Raw genomic sequence first — 17,609 nt, 5'->3', positions numbered from 1 at the left:
CTCTTTATTCTTACAGGAGGTACTGACAGCCAAACTTTTCAGTGCCTGCTTGTCTTGAAGCTGTCTGGAGAAAGGAGGGGGATGGACCAGTCTGACCAGTATAAAGCTTGACTCAAAGCTGGCTTTTGCTCAGTGCCAGCAATAGGCAAAAGATCAGTTTAGCACCACCTCTCACATTAGGTATTTCCTTCATGGTGTTACCTCCCTTTTCAGCCAGTCCAGTAAATAGAAAGCAAATAACCTCTTGGTACCAATAGGATGCAGCTGGTGAGCAGCAAACCCTAGTGAACAGTGGGCACCAGATCTCTGCATCCTCTGCCCTGCCCCACTGGTGCCCACCCGGCACCCATCCCTGTGGGATGTGTATGTTAGCTGCAGGCTTTGCCATTCCTGTCTGTTCCTTCAGCTATTCTCAGTCTTTAGGGAACTGAAAACCTGTTGCCAGTGTTAAAAATGACCGAGACTCAATATTCTGCTAATGGTTTAATTTAATTAATAAAATTGAAATTGCAATGAGCAAAACAGTGCTGGGTGCATGGGGAGTCTCCACTCCACTCACACACACACCGTAAAGTTTAATCTTTTAGTTTATATTCCATACCTTAATACATATTCATAACTATTCTAATACATATTCATGACTGTTCGAGGAATAGGCTGGGTTATGTTTATTAGTTCTTGGAAGAGGTAGGCCTTCAAAGGCACATGCCCACTTTATCTCTGAGGGTCTTTTTGACCCCCATCTGGTGGTCGTTGGATGCAGTCAGTGTCTGCCTCAGTTTGCCCTCTTGTTCAGGCTGGGCACAGAGCGGCTGAGAGCAGCCAGGCAGAAAGGGACCTGGGAGTCTGGATTGACAGGAAGCTGAACATGAGCCAGCAGTGTGCCCAGGTGGCCAAGAAGGCCAATGGCATCCTGGCCTGGATCAGGAACAGTGTGGCCAGCAGGTCCAGGGAAGGGATTCTGCCCCTGTACTCAGCCCTGGTGAGGCCACAGCTTGAGTCCTGTGTCCAGTTCTGGGCCCCTCAGTTAAGGAAGGAGATTGAGGTCCTGGAGCAGGTCCAAAGGAGGCAACTGGGCTGGGGAAGGGACTTGAGCACAGATCCTATGAGGAGAGGCTGAGGGAGCTGGGGGTGTTGAGGCTGGAGAAGAGGAGGCTCAGGGGAGACCTCATCACTCTCTACAACTCCCTGAAAAGAGGTTGGAGCCAGGGGGGGGTTGGGCTCTTTTCCCAGGCAACTCTCAGCAAGACAAGAGGGCAGGGTCTCAAGTTGTGCCAGGGGAGGTTTAGGTTGGATATTAGAAAGAATTTCTTTATGGAGAGAGTGATCAGCCATTGGAATGGGCTGCCCAGGGAAGTAGTGGATTCTCCGTCCCTGGAGATATTTCAAAAGAGACTGGATGTGGCACTCAGTGCCATGATCTAGCAACCACAATGGTGGTTCAAGGGTTGGACTCGATGATCTCTGAGGTCCCTTCCATCCCAGCCCATTCTATGATTCTATGATTCCGCACATGCTCTCCTACGCTCTTTCCTGTGCAACACTGCAGTCAGCAGTAAAACCACCTTAAGTTGAAATGCTATGTGGTGAGCAGCAAAATCGTCTTAGCTTAGCACAGCAGAATATACATTGTAGCGTTTTCAAGGTACTGAAACTGTGGATGTCTTCTTTCTTGTTCCCCTGAGCCTTGTAGTTACACAAAGAACAGTTATACTTGAATCTTTCACAATGTTGAAGGCAGACATATTATTAGTACTCTCAAAATGGCGTTAGCAAAATACTTTATAAAAGTTGGGTTAGTAAACACTTTATAATTATTCAAATGATTATTCAACATGAATTCACAAACGCACACATATATTACACCAGAGATCAGCCTTACTCCAAGAAGACTTCCTACCACCATCCAGGCCATCTCCCTTCCCAGCACCAGGATGTGATGGGCATCAGGTGAGACTGGTTATCCCTGCCAGCACTGGGGTTTGTAGATACTTTGCCTCTCATGGTCTCTTATCCTGGCACTGGAGAAGGTTTCATGGAAGGGGGAGAAATGGTGGACTCAGTCAGGGTTGCTGAGGCAGCATTTACCTGGGAAGATACAAAGAGACTTTTTTTTCCATCTGGATTCCTTCACCCTTTGGAGATGGGCAGAGTTGTACCAGTGCTTTCCCTGCATATCCAAACATTGTGATGGTCTTTTTTACAGACCATCCCCTCAAAGTAGGGCTGAGCCAGTGCTGCCTTCCAGGTTTTAGCCTGGCACTTGTGCGAAGTGAATCTGTAGGGATGCCTTATTCTGGAATACCAGGCTGGAGCAGGAGCCTCTTTGTGGATTTCAGATTTCATCCTCACTGCTTTATTAACCCATTTTTTTTTTCCAAATGGGTCCCTCACTCCAATCAATAGTGTCTCATCAGTTTTCTCTTTCATTGACCACTTACAAAGGAGCAACTGGAAGATCAGCTTAACTTCAGACTGTGTCTTCTGTTTTGCAAATCTTTTCAGCTTGTGTAAAAAGCTGCAGGATACCAGGATCCTGTTGCTGCACAAGCTGGTGTGCAGCCTCCCATCCCCTGTGCCTGTGAACTCTCTGAGCAAGCAGCCAAATCAATACTAATTAATGGTTCCCTGGAAAGGAAATGATGGTTCACAGTGTGCCATATAGCAAGGAATCCTCTGGGCTCTTTTTGCCTTTGATTTATCACACCATATAAACAAGGGTTTGTACATGTACCTAGAATCTATTGCTGATAAAGGTCATGGCTTCTGTTGAGATAAAAGGAGCCTTCAAAACCTGGGTGAATTGCTGGGGGTTTTCTACTTCCATGGATGAAGCAGATCAGAGTGACAATTTCAGCTGCCTGGTTGTTAATTTACAGCAGCTCCTAAGGAGTGGAACACACAGAAAAATATTCAAGAGCTCAAGTGTTCAATTTTGCAGAGAACCCACATAGATACATCCTTCCTGCAGGAAATGGGGTATCTCTGATTGTTGTTCTTTCTGCCCAGCAAACAGAGCTAGAAGAAGGTAGCTAGAATTAGAGAATTTTATGAATAGAACTTAATCTTCCTATCAATAAGAACAATGCTAAAAATCAGAAATGTTGGCAAGTGAAGGTTACCTCTCGCAAACCACAAAAAGCTCTGGTTTCTTATTCCTGTGCTGAAAGATGTACACAAACTCTGAATCCACTCCTATGGCATTGGCTTCCTGTGCAGCTCAGGGGGAAGGTTCACCAAAGGCCAGCTGTAGAAAAAGGACTTTTTATTTTTTTTTTTTTAAATGTGTCAGGCCATTTAATTACAGATGGTCACGCAGCAATTTCAGCTTTCAGGAAATGAGTTGGTACCATTAGTGGAGGCAGGTCCTTCCTTTATTGCAGTCCCTTCCAGCACCATTTGTTCTCACAGAGAATCTGCAATTTCATTTAATTGCTCTGTGAGAGTACATGATGTGAGGAAATGGATCATTCTATGTTTGAGTGTTGTGGTGCACGAATGTCACTTCACTATAAGCACAGATCATGAGTTCTGTTCAGAAAACAGCACCCTGGGTTGCAGTGATGATCACCTTCATTTTGCAACACCATAAGAAAACATTACCTCATGTTTGACTCATGTTTTCCTGCAATCTTGGATCCCTGGAGTTTCTAGTTGTACTTCATCTCTTATTTGTGCCATTAGTCACTCCTGGCAAATGCACATCCTTCTGCTTTGTCCTGTAAGGATTCATTCAGTGTTTTCATACTATATCCCCAACTTGCCCAGCTGACTTTCTAGTTGTGTCCTTAATGTACCTGCAACTCCTCTTCCCTCTGTGTTTTCTGGAGCTTTATCAGTATAACTCTCTCTTTCATTTATCAGGTCCATGATAGTTGTCTGAGGAGCCTGTTAATTACTTCCTATTTTGCCATGAGCCACTGAAAACTGCTACATTTGCATAAGTTCAGCCTGTTTATTCAGCTTATTTGGCCTGTGTCCTATGAGACTTTCATGTAGAACATATATTTCTTCCTTTTTTTGCATGAGAAGATCCTTGGAGAAGTTATCAAAGCCTGTCCTGTGTTTTTGCTGGTGTTTATTGTTTTTTCTCTATCCAGACATGCAACTCACTCATAAAAAGAGAAGAATTTGCTCTGAGAGGATTTGCAGTTGACAAATCCATTTTGACTCTAACTCATTTCCTTGTTTTCTTTCAAGTGCTCACAAAGATTTTGTGCTTTCCAGGGTTTTTCTGACATGTGAAGGTAAGCTGACTGATAGACATATCCCTGATTAGTTTTTTCCTTCCATTCCTAGAAGCTGAATATATTTGCCCCTTTCCAGTCTTCTGATGCTTATTTACACTCCATTAATTCCCCAAAATAACCTCATGGGCTTCTGCCATGACTTCTGCCATGACTTCTGCCATGACTTCTATATTTTTTTGCATTTTTCTGGGATAAAATCCATCAGGTTCAGGCAGCTCTTGAGCTCTCCAAGTGTGCTGATTCCTCCTTGTCCTTTTTGGATTTTTGTGCTGATGAGTTCCCTTTCTCATTTGCCAGGGATTCAATACTTAGCTTAGGCTCACACAAAGTATACCCAGAAGTATACCCACTCATTATATCACCTGTAAAATCTGTTTCTTCACTTTTTAAAATCTTCTCTCCACATCCTCATGCTCTTCTTTGATATTTATCCCAGCAGTCTCAGTCACTGCTTTCTGCAGGCATTTTCTCCCTGTTTAAAGGAAAGAGGGCTCTGCAGAGGGACCTGGACAGACTAGAGAGCTGGGCCGATTCCAACAGGATGAGGTTCAACAAGGCCAAGTGCCGGGTCCTGCACTTTGGCCACAACAACCCCATGCAGCGCTACAGGCTGGGGACAGAGTGGCTGGAGAGCAGCCAGGCAGAAAGGGACCTGGGAGTCTGCATCGACAAGAAACTGAGCATGAGCCAGCAGTGTGCCCAGGTGGCCAAGAAGGCCAATGGCATCCTGGCCTGTATCAAAAACAGCGTCACCAGCAGGTCCAGGGAGGTGATTCTTCCCCTGTACTCAGCACTGGTTAGGCCACACCTCGAGTACTGTGTCCAGTTCTGGGCCCCTCAGTTTAAGAAGGATGTAGAGGTCCTGGAACAGGTCCAAAGGAGGGCAACCAGGCTGGTGAAGGGACTCGAGCACAGGCCCTATGAGGAGAGGCTGAGAGAGCTGGGGCTGTTCAGCCTGAAGAAGAGGAGGCTCAGGGGAGACCTCATTGCTGTCTACAACTCCCTGAAAGGAGGCTGTAGCGAGGTGGGAACTGGACTCTTTTCACAGACGACCTTCAACAAGACAAGAGGACACAGTCTTAAGTTGTGCCAGGGGAGGTTTAGGTTAGATATTAGAAAGAATTTCTTCACGGAGAGGGTGATTAGGCTATGGAATGGACTGCCCGGTGAGGTGGTAGATTCTCCGTCCCTGGAGACATTTAAAAAAAGACTGGATGTGGCACTCAGTGCCATGGTCTAGCAACTGCTCCGGTGGGTCAAGGGTTGGACTAGATGATCTCTGAGGTCCCTTCCAACCCGGCTAATTCTATGATTCTATGATTCTATGAAATGAAAAGCTCGTGACTATTCCCCATGTTCCCAAATCTTTTGCACCTCTGCTTGGCTCACTCCATTGTTCTTTTAATTCTGATGTGCTGAGAAAAGAAGGTGTCAGTGTCACTGTTCTGCTAAATGGAAAGAGCTTAAACCTGATTCAGAGCTGTGCCCCAACTCGCCCTAATCAATCAACCATCAAAATCCTTTGCTTCTTTAATGCATCTTTAAAAAGATAAAACAGTTGAATCAAGGGGGTTTGTAAGGCTTTCAGGGTATTTATTCCCTTTTTTTTCTCCCTTGTGGAAGGAATTTTTTGAAAGAAACAACCATTTGAGCAATACTGTATAGAAAAGGAAAGCAGGCCCAAATATTCTTGAAAAATATCATAGAATCATAGAATTGGCTGGGTTGGAAGGGACCTCAGAGATCATCGAGTCCAACCCTTGCAGTGGGAAAGCTTTTTAGTGTTTCTTTTGTGTGTGGCCTGATCCTGCTCTCCTCAGAAATGAAGAGAAAATGAGACAAACACTCAGCAGCTGACACCTCAGAACCCCATGGCTGCATTTTTCCCTTTGGTCCTGACTTTTTCTCCCAGAGAAGTCCAGGCACAGCAAGAGGTGTGCTCCATCATGCCACAATCTGTCAAATATCTCCAAACTTCTGTTCTCCCCCATGGTATTTTTCACTGTCCTTGGCCACTCAGCAGAGCTGTGGAAGATGCTGCCATGGGGAAGCCAGGCTCTTCTGAAGAAGAAAGTGAGAATGGTAAGGGAGGGATGGAAAGGACAGGTTGGAAGAGAAGAGGATCCCATTCTTCACATTTGCTGCTCAGGATAAAATGAAAGCACTCAGCTCTTTTGGCTCTGCCTGAGAAGGGACTGGTGTAAAATCAAGAGATCCACCAGTGCTATGGTGGATACGAGGCTCTAACCCTTGCTGTCTCAGGCCTCTTATTTGAGGACACCAAGGTGGGGTAGGGTTAGGACAGCATGCTCTACTGCCTTTCTTCAGATTGTGTTTAACCATCAATTTATTTCAGTTTATTTACCCTCCTCTTGTTTTATTACCCTATGGGTTTACAGTGCTGAGGTGGCCACTGATGGCTCCTGGGCCACTGAAGGGCAACCCAGGTGTTACCATGACAAGGAACCACCCAGAGGGTACAGGGACTTCAGTCTGAGTTGCTATGAGTAAGGTATTAACATGAGTTACAGCATGAAAGGAAATGCTTCTAAGAGAAATAATGCACTTTTTCAAGACAGGTATTTAAAAACTCTTCTTTCTGTAGACCCCAAAATACAAAAGAGAAATCCAGATACAAGCAGAAAGTGATGCAGATGGGAGAGCAAGACATCAGTTCTATTTTAAGGGATTGTAAACAGGCTGACAAGTCCCTCCACGTGCAGCATCTTGCAGGATTGTAATATCAGGCATGGTAACATATCTAAAAATTAAAGTTAAAATGGCATCGACCAACCCCACCATGTGCTTTCCCTCTGGTGACTTTTTCTGGGTTACCTCAACAGTGAGGGCAGTTAACAAGGGGGCCACAAACTCATCAACAAATACAGACTTAAAATGTGATGTTGGGACAGTTCTGTGAAGTTTGCTTGCTGTGAGAATCCTTTTTCAGGCAGCTGAAGTGGGCCTGATATTCAGGTGTTCAAATTTAATTACTAATTTGAGTAATTAAAATGATTAAAGCTGCCTGGAAATCTGGTGTTTTGCAGTAATCCTTTGAAGAAGACATTTTCTCCTCTGAGTTTTAAAGTGAGCAAGTGGGTTTCCTTACACGTTTCCATCTTAACAAATATAAGGCCACATATTTTGACACTTCTGGTTTCACATATAGTGAAAGTAGCTCTTAAAATCCTAAAACATTGCTTCTGCCCTTGAAGTTACCCATGATCGAGCAATGGGTGCTCTTCCACTGCCACCTTCTGGCCATAACCGCAGGACTTGAGAAAGATGGTCACAAAAGAATGAAACCAACTTAAAAATACAATAAAAAGATTCAATCGTCCTTTAATTTCTCGTTTTAAGTGTCCCCTGATGGACAGAACTCAAAATTCCCTAATTGTGATCTAGCTATAGAAAGGGGACCTTCAACTATACCCAGCTCAGGTCTGTCTGAAATGTTCCAATGTACAAACTACAGCAATTTGTTAATCTGAAAGTAAAGGAGAGGTTTAGACCCACCAGTGACCAGTTCTGTTTCCTGTCTAAGCAAGGCCTTGGAAGACCTACAGTTAATATTGTGATACCTTTCCCAGTTTTCAAAACTTTAGGACTGTGTCTGTATTTTAGATTATTTAAGAATTTTCTGTGTCTTTAGATCAATTAAGAATTTTTTGCTTTGTTTTGTTTTGGTTTTTTGGTTTGGTTTGTTGTTTTTTTTAATATTCCTGTATTTCCCTATAGTGCTTCAGATGCTGATCAGGGACTTTTTACAGGGGTGATAGGACAAGGAGAAATATAGAAATAGGATATATTTAGATTAGATAATAGGAAGAAATTATATTCTGTGAGGGTGGTGAGAAACTGAGGCTGCTTCATCCCTGGGAGTGTTCAAGGCCAGGTTGGATGGGGCTTGGAGCAACCTGGGCTGGTGGGAGGTGTCCCCACACATGGCAGAGGGGCTGGAACTGGATGAGCTTTAAGGTCCCTTCCAACCCAAACCATTCTGGACTCCTTCTCTCTAAGAAAGCAGAGTACAGCTGTGCTGGAACATTGCACATCCCTGTGCTGTACACTCAGGAACCACCTTCATTCACACTCCAGTTTAATTGTGCTCCTGTTCTTTTGCAGAGCTCTGTGTGTGCATCTGCTGGGAAGCAGTCTGAGCAATCAGTTTGTCTCTCTCAGTCAGCAAAGGTCAAAACCCCTCCAGTGATGCTGGAATAAGTGAACCCAGCAGTGAAAACAACAGTGCCCTTCCCCCAGCATCATTTGCCAACCAGGATACACAGGGGACTGAGAGCTGAGCCCTCTGAGCTGGCATCCTTACAGCTCTGCTATTCTCACATGCCAGAAAGTATGAAAACCAGGACCCATTCTTCCTTCTGCTTGCTGGAGATTTCAGAGAGGACCTCCCCTCCTCCTCCTTTTCTTCAAACCTCCCTCCAGTTGAACCAGAACTGAGCTCTTAAGATCATTCATCTTTTTAAGAAACTTTTTTTTTTTTTCCCTTTGGCTGGGCAATCTCTGTGTACACATGGTTGTGAAGTGGGTCTGGTTTTTAGAGAAAGGTGGGTTTATTTCACTAACTCAAAGATGAACATAGGCAAGAGTTCTGGATTTTGACCATATTTTACTGTTACAGGTACATAATTGTCTTACTGATTCAATGGTGGAGAAGTGTATGTTGTGCTTTGCCCTCCTGCATTTGGATCTAGAATCGAAAATCCTCAAGCATCTCCTCTTTCCAGCAGGTGTCAGTGGAAGCTACAGAATGGAGAAACCCCACCATAACCAGGCTTTATTCCCTGCTCACTCCTACAAGGTGCTCCCGGCCAGGGGAAAGAGGGGATTCCACAAAGAAAAGTTACTCTACGCCAGGTTCTCTCTTATTTTTTTTTCCTTGCTTGAAGTAGAGCTCAGAATTTTACAAAGCAGAAGACTGTGGCTGCCAGAAAGGGGACAGGGATGGGACAGAGCTGAAACAGTTAAATCTTTTATCAAATAGACTGGAGAAATATTTGAAAAGTATCAATTTGTGACCCAATTCACTCATATTTCTAGAGGGAGTTAAGGGTCTCTGGCTTTACTCACTGGAGCTGGGCTTTACCCAGTACAGCTCAGACATGCAAAAAGGTAGAGATAAGGTTCTCTCAGTACCTTCAATCTTGATATTTCCCAGCATTTGAGTACTTAAGATATAACTGATATAACTCTAGAGACTTGCCAGTAGGATGTCTCCTACATGATGCCCTGCATCCCATGGGTAGGGGCACAAGTTACTGCCTGCTCCCTGTGGCTCCCACAAGTTACTACCAGCTCTTTCCACAGCCCTCCCCTGACCTGTGAACACCAGCACTACTTGCTGCTCACATCACACCTCCTTCCCTGCCACTTTTTCATTCCTGTACTTCCCTGCAGTGCTGGGTGGTCCTAGAGACACATTACTTGAGCCAAGAAGGAGCTGTGACCCAAATGCACCCAGCTGTGACTTGTGCTTTGCTGTGCAAGATGATTGTGTCAACTCCCTGGTACCAAAAAAAAGCTGGGATACACGGGTCCCTGTGTGACTGCTCCCTGTCAAGATGTTATCAATACAACTGGAGAAATAGATTTTTAAAAATAGGACTAGAGCCAAGCTGAATGAAGGTGGATGAAGGTCAGGGGGATCTTCCCTGCTTGGCCCTCACTAGAGCACTAACAGGGACGTAACAAAATCAGGATTACCAAGGTAGTTGTGCTGCCTTACCCAGATAGTTTATTATAGCAGACATCTATGTATCTGATCACAACTGCACAAAGATAATTTCTTTTTTTTTTTTTTTTTTTTTTTTAAGTGGCTCTCCAAGAAAATGATGGAAAGGTTTCAAGAAGGCTGCTAGCAATTCCCGTGCTCTCCTCCTCAGGCACCCCATACAAATGGTGTTAGATGACTTCCAGCCTTTCTTTGCTGCTTTTTAATGGTGACAGAGTGGCAGCATAACCCTACAGAGCTTTCAGAAAAATACTTGTACAGTATAACTTCACTGTCAAATTAACATTCCAAACACAAGAATATTTATTTGCCATTTGTGTGGAAGCAGGAAAAAATTTACCTCTCCCTCATAAAGGACCTTGTAACTGGATTGGGACCTGAGCATCCCAGGCTGTGGTGTGGGATGGCCTAGTGGGTGGCTGCATCTAGGATGTGTGATGGTGTCAGGTCCAGCAGTTGCCACTTTGTGACCCCAGCCTGGCCTTTGGGCTAGCTGGTGGCCACTGGCCTGGGGAATCTCACCAGAACTGCTCACCACCAAAAGCTGGAAGCTGGCATCCAGCCATGAAGAGGGAAAACAGACACAGGAAAAGACCCAGCTCTGGGAGAGGGTTTGTCACGAGGTTGTCCCACGTTGGGCTATGAATGTTTGCAAAGTGGTCTGCTGCTCTCATTTTCTAGCATTCAGTTGCATTTCCACCCACCTCAGTGTGGGATTAAGGAGGTATTAAATCGTGGTTTAATAGAATAAAATCTAGCAAGGCACTGTGTGTATCCACATGTTTAAGGAAAACTCTTTTTTTCTTTTTTTTTTTTTTTTTTTGTTTTAAACATGTGACGTTGATTATCTGCAGATACTTGATGTGCTTGTGATTTCAATCAGCATTTTGTTCATTCATTGCCTCTCCGTTTATTGATTTATAAGCCCTTTAGAACTGTGTGATTAGTGTTAGCATTTTATTCTCAGTGGGGGTAAAATGCTATTTCATTATGAACGGGTTAGAGGCTATTTTGAACTGACAGTTTGTTAGGAACCCGGGCAAGAGAAGTGACATTTATATTTGGAAGTGGGAGACTGGCACAGAAATTATTCTGAAACATAATTACAGTCCAGGCAAGTGCAGAAGGAGATAGAAATTCCAGCAAAAATTTCTGGGGGCTCCTCTGCCATTGGTAAGTGAGTCCTGCTCTTGGCTCAGTGTAATGAGAAATAGCAGTGGTCCCCTCTGGGCATTTACAGCAGATGCAGGATCAAGATTTTTACACATTTAAGCAACTCAGAGCTGGGCTCTGAGTGAGGATAGAAGGCAAATCCTTGCTCTGCAGCCTGTCCTGGCTATCCCAGAGACCTGCAGCACCCTGAGCTGGAAAAACTCAGGAGAGGATTAGCATCAGGGAAGCAGCTGGTGTCCCAGGGGCAGGCGTGCACCTTTGGGTGCATTTGGGCTGATTTAGGTCAAGATTCACCAGGATACCCAGCTGCCCAGCAGCAGGAGAGGGAGATGGACCAAACTGCTAAACTTTAAAAATAGATTACAGTAAGCTTTTTGGTTTTGTTTTGGGTTTGGTTTTTTTTGTTTGTTTAGGGTTTTTTCTTTTTTCTTTCTTTCTTTTTTTTTTTTTTGTTTTATATTTTGTTTTGTTTTGTTTGTATTGGGGTTTTTTTGTTTGTTTTGTTTGTTGTTGGTTTTTTTTTGTATTGGGATTTTGTTGTTGTTTTGTTTTGTTGTGTTTTGTTTTCTTCCCAAGGGATTTTGATTTCAGTGAGTGCCCTTCCATCACTGAGCTCTGAAGGCATTTTTCCATTGATGTGGGGAGGAGCAGAGGCCAAGGCTGTGCTGAAAATCTGGGAGTTTCCATCTTGGCATTAGAACTCGTGAGGTAGATACCCTGTGAGTTCCATAAAGGAGTTACACACAACCTATTAGCCATGGTATAAGGAACACAGACCCAGAGCCCAGAAATGAGTCAACACACTACATGAACCATTGCCAAACATGACCTTATTTGTTGCTATCTCCTCTGGAGTAGAACAACAAAGATTACAAATTTGCCACTATTGCATTTTTTTGTGTGCCTGTTGGGTGATTTCTTGCAGTTAGTTCTGAGGCACATAGAATCTACTGCAATGTATTTTTTTATATATATTTTTGTCTTGTCATTAGATTAAATAAATAAGTGTAAGGGCTAAATTTTTATTTTTTTTTTTACTTAAATGCATAGGTTTTTTGCTTGTGTAAGACTCAGGGCCTTAAACCATGCCAGTATGTGTTTCTGCTTGAATTTACTTGAAACTGCAGCATTATTAAATTCTTAGGATGAAATCCTAGCCTTTCTGAAGTCAGCTGGAGTGCAACCACTCATGCCAGTAGGACTGAGACTTCAGATGTCTGCAGTGTGCACTATTCCCTTCCCCCTCCTGAACTGCCATGTTTGGGTGGCTGATCTCATTACATTGCACTGTGTCATGTTCCTTTCTAATGAATGAAGCAAAATGTGTAGCCATTATCCCTTCATAATACAGGAAGGCAGAAAAAAACACAATAATTAAAAATAAATGCCCAGTTTTGTCTGAATAGCAGAGAGAGAAGGTGGCTCAATGACTTGACATATGGAAAAACATCTATATTTGAGACTAGGGTTATTCAACTCCAGATGAAGAAGAGTTGAAGGAAGCAGTATGCAATTAGATACAATTATAAAAGACATACAGGAAATTAGAGTTGTTCATAGATATTTTTCCAATTAACATTTTTCTTTCATTGAAGGAAAACTTTTAACTGGAAAGAACCACCAGAATTTTGCCTTGTCAAGCAAAATGCTGGTTTCTTCTTTCTTGGAGGGGGAAACAAATAAAGAGGAAACCATCTTAAACTGGTTTTGGAGGATGAAAGATTCAAAAGCTGAAACATGTTTCTTGTTTCAATGAGAAAAATAAAAATTTCCGTGAATAAGTTCCTGGATGAAATAGTAGAACTTGTCTTTATCCTAATGATGACATCTGTTTGCAATAACACCCCATGCCAGTAAACGATGTTATTTTAACTAATCTATTGGCCTGGCGATGAAAGTGACAGTAAAATGTTGATATGGAAGTTAATTTCTGTGTTTGGCCTTGAGATCCATCTTCACAGACACGGAGTGAGCGCAGAAACTATTTTTGGCGACATCACTGCAACCCAGATTTAATTCTGACACTTCTCTGCCTTCCTGAAATCCAAGGAAGGCATCTGGCTGCCTTTTCTGCATATGTGTGTGAAGTGCAGCTGAAATCCTTTGCATCAGCAAAGGAATTGGGAGACAGAACTACGACGAGAAGCTGCGCATGAGGAGGAGGGGACCGCAACCTTGGGTTTTGATGAAAAAAGAACGGCAGCTCTTCGGCGGATAATGTGCTTACTGAAAGCTGGGAATAAGATGTCATTCTGAATGTGTTTCTGCCAACACTTAACTTTGTTTAGTGCTTGCATGTTGCTCAGGCCCATGATTTGTATGGAATTATGCATATGCATGGCATGTGAGGAATGAGAGGATGGCTCTGCCTGTATCCCGGGGGAGTCCCTGCCAAAGGCTTTTGCGGTCCCTGCCATGGGTGTGCTTCCAGCAGTCCTTCAGAAGAATAACTGACTTAAGTGTTCATGAGTTATCAGTTAATTTAATACTATTTTGGGTGGCCACAGACTCCTCATAATTTGTTAGAAGTTAGGAATATTTATTTGAGAAAAATAAAAAAAGCTCCACAGGCTTTATTTGCAGTTGTTAGGCTCAATAAGGAGCTGTTTTATTGTCTTCCACCAGAAGAAGAGCTTTTCAGCTACTTGCAGCTTCCAGGCTGCTTATAAGTGTTGTTACCCCCTGCCCCCCTCAGCTCTCCCCAGTCTGTTGAGCTAATTGTGTGTTTGCTAATTGCACTGGGCAGCTTGGGGCCCGGCAGTCTTGCAGCAAGTACTGCCCAGGCCAACATGGCAACCATTGAGCAGTCCATGGGTCCCTGGCCAGGCCAGCATGGCACCCACCGAGCAGTCCATGGGTCCCTGGCCAGGCCAGCATGGCACCTGCTGAGGAGGTTGTGTGTCCCTGGCCAGACCAACATGGCACCTGCTGAGCAGTCCATGGGTCCCTACCCGGGTATATATAGCACACGCTGAGGAGGCCACGAGTCCCTGGCCAGGCCAACATGGACCTGCTGAGTAGCCCATGGGTCCCTGGCCAGGCCAATATGGCACCCATTGAGCAGTCCATGGGTCTTTGCCCAGGCCAACATGGCACCCGCTGAGCAGTCCATGGGTCCCTGCCCAGGCCAACATGGCACCCGCTGAGCAGTCCATGGGTCCCTGGCTAGGCCAACATGGCCCCCATTGAGCAGTCCATGGGTCCCTGGCCAGGCCAACATGGCACCCATTGAGCAGTCCATGGGTCCTTGCCCAGGCCAACATGGCACCCATTGAGCAGGCCACCATTGGTCCCTGGCTAGGCTAACATGGCACCCACCAAGCAGACCACAGGCCAACTGGTCAGGCCAACATGGCACCCGCTGAGGAGGCCGCGGGTCCCTGTGTGCCTGGGCACAGGTAGGGTAGGACCCTGGTGCCAGGTGCCACAGCCTGGGCTGTCTGCAGCTGCCCCCACAGCAGCTGGAAGGTGGGAGAACTGGTGGAGCAAACCCACTTATGGTGGTTTCATTTGGGGAAACCATTATTTTTCCAGGCATCCTAAACGTGGGCCTTAATTGCCAGCACTTCTGAAGCACTCATCCTTCTTGTATCCAGGCAAGGAGCCTTGTTACCCACTGAGGGATCCCACATTCCCTCATTTCCTCAGGAAGGGGGCCTGTCAGCAGCATCGAGAGCATCATGGCTGGGTTTGTTTCAGCTTAGAAATGCCCCAAGGAGGATGTTTGTCTTTGGCAGGGCCTCAGCATGGAGTAAGTTCTTGCTCCGAGACACCAATGGTTACCTACGGGTGGTCACCTCCAGTGGATGAACTCAGCCTCTGCCAAGAGGAGAAAATATCCTGTGCCTGAACTGAGAAACACTCCCCCTCAGGCTTCTTGTTGCTAAAATGGTGGCAGATGGTGTCCTTCACCCACTGCCCTGAACGTTCCTCTTTGTGGGTGTGAGTTGCAGCTCCTCGGCATGGTGCTTGGCCCTGGATGGCACAAGCTGGGCTGATCCTGGAGGAGATGCTTGGAACAAAGAGAAATGCCAAAAGTTGCCTCCAAGACCTTCAAGACCATGACTGCCCACGCTTGGACTTACCCTAAGCTGCAGCTCCCATCAGGCTGAAGGAACCAGAAGGAAAATCTGTGTTTTCAGCAATAGTCAAATTTTTCTCCTGTATTTCAGAGAGTTATGAGATGCCCATTCCATAACTTCCTCCACTCCTTGGAAGGGTCCCTAAACACCCTGCACCATGAGGGAGATGGAGGGATGCTGCAGTTCAGCTGGGGTGTGCAGAGGTCAGGCAATGAGGGTGAAGAAAATACTGTATGGACGTGATATCACAAGTTATATAATATCATGGCCAAATCTCTGCAGCTGGATACCATCAAATCAAAATTAGAAACTCATTGGAAGCAAAGGACAGTCTTTGCACAGATTGCCTATAAATCTGCAATAACTAGTTTTCCCTGGGCGTAACATCAAAAACATTTTTTAGTGTCTCATTAGTAAGAAAATTTATTGCTCAACTATTGAACTATGTTGATTTTTGAAAACATTGTGTGAATAATTCCAGAAAGCATGTGTTTGATTTGTATTCGTTTTGTGCTGCTGGATAGAAAAAAGTGGCTTTTCCCCTCTGATGAAATGACACTAATCATGAAATTAAAAGGTGAAGCATGTTTCAGAACAAGGTAAATTTTTATAAATATGCTAATGCCCTCTCTTTCCCATAAGTCAAGCTAATGTTAAAGAGTACATACCCCAGCTAAGCTTAAAAAAAAAAAGTAAATAAATGGAAGGCCCAATTACAGTTCTGTAGAGGGGAAAAAAACTCCTCCCAGCCCTTATTATTTTTTCTTTGTGCTGCAGTGTGTTTTCCAGCTGTGTCTGTTGGCCAGTTTTGTGGCTCCAATAGCCTGAGAAAAAAGAAGATTGAGAAACAGGGGAGAACTTTAAATCAAACTCAGCCTTGTCCACATAGGATGGATGGAGAGGGTTTGCAAGTACCTGTTAAGTGGTGCAGGTTTATTGACAGCAATGTGTGTGCACAAGGTGGGTTAACACAGCTAAGTGCAGGCAGGGTGCTATCTTTTCTCACATTTTAGTAGCAGAGAGGGCAGAATAAATGGCTCCAGGGAGACTGACTGCCATGGCCCATGTGTGCTAAATTCCTGAGGCAGGTGGCATCTCCCTCAGCTTCAGCAGGACCTCCCAGGTGAGTACAGGTGAGCAAAGAACATAAAGGCACCGACACCCTTCACCAGAGTCCCTTTGCTAGGTGTTTTTCTGCAAGAAAACAACTCCCAGTTGAAGAAAAAGCCTCAGAGCATGAGGATTTGTGATGTGAGCCTGGCAAGTGGCACAATTAACCCCCCCTTGCCTTTGGAAATGTAAGAGTTGATTGGTTTTATCACACTGTTAGCAGGGTTTCTTCAGTGCCTTTGCTTTGACCCTGCACTCTCCATCCTTGCACGACATGTTCCCCAAATGCAAACCAGCAACCAGCTCTTGTATCAAGGAATTTATGCTGTGGGAAAATGAAAGAGAAAAGAAGAAACTGAGTCGGGAGGGCCAAGTGGTCTGCTCAGGGTTACTCACGCTTCAGCAGCAGAGTCAGAAACAAACTCAGGCTGGGGAATCACAACCTGATGCTCACCAGACTGTGGAACATACAGCTAAATTCCCAGCTGTCTTTGCAAAGGGACTCTCCCCCTCCCTGACATTAAAAATAAAATTAAAAAAGAAATATCAGAATCTATGTAGTGTTTTTAGTCCACAACTCATAAAATCGTTTCAGCATCATCTGGTCAGGGAACTGTGGACACCACAAAAGAATGGGCACTGATGTTGCAAAACCCCATTCAGATCTGTGAGCAGCAAGTTCCAAGACCTGCCCTGTAAACACCTGTACCAGCATCACCAGTATGGACAGGGAAGGTGACAGTCATGAAGGACCAGTGGGGCCACCTGAGTCCATCCTGATGAGTTTTTTGGGGTCAGCAGACCAGCTGACCCAGCTCTTCTGCTGGCACCCTATGTCCTGGCTGGCAGAAGGTCTGCAGTGCAGATTTGCCTCCCAGCCTCAGGCATTGCCACCTGGAGCACAAGAAATCCCTGTGCTGAAGGCATTTTGTTGTTTGGAAAGAGGGGACATGGGGAGAAGGTCCCTGCTGGAGGAGGTGAGCTTCTGGCTCAAGCAAACCTCCCAGAGCACCTCTCTGGTTTGCCTACAAAAGCCTCCAAAACTGGATTCCAGAGGACACCAGCAGAGCTCCCTTACTTTCTTCCAGCTGTTCTGGGAAATCTGTTCCCTGAACATTCATGGGAAATGAGAAACCTCAGGCACAGTCCCGGCCTTCTCTGGAATTCCAGCAACCCCCACTCTCCCCTGCAACCTCTCTCTCCCACGCCAAGGCCCCACCAGCCCAGGGTGAGAAGGATCAAAGG

This window comes from Calypte anna, chromosome 6, assembly GCF_003957555.1.
Source record: "Calypte anna isolate BGI_N300 chromosome 6, bCalAnn1_v1.p, whole genome shotgun sequence".
Classification (NCBI taxonomy): domain Eukaryota; kingdom Metazoa; phylum Chordata; class Aves; order Apodiformes; family Trochilidae; genus Calypte; species Calypte anna.
This window is presented reverse-complemented; position numbering follows the sequence as displayed.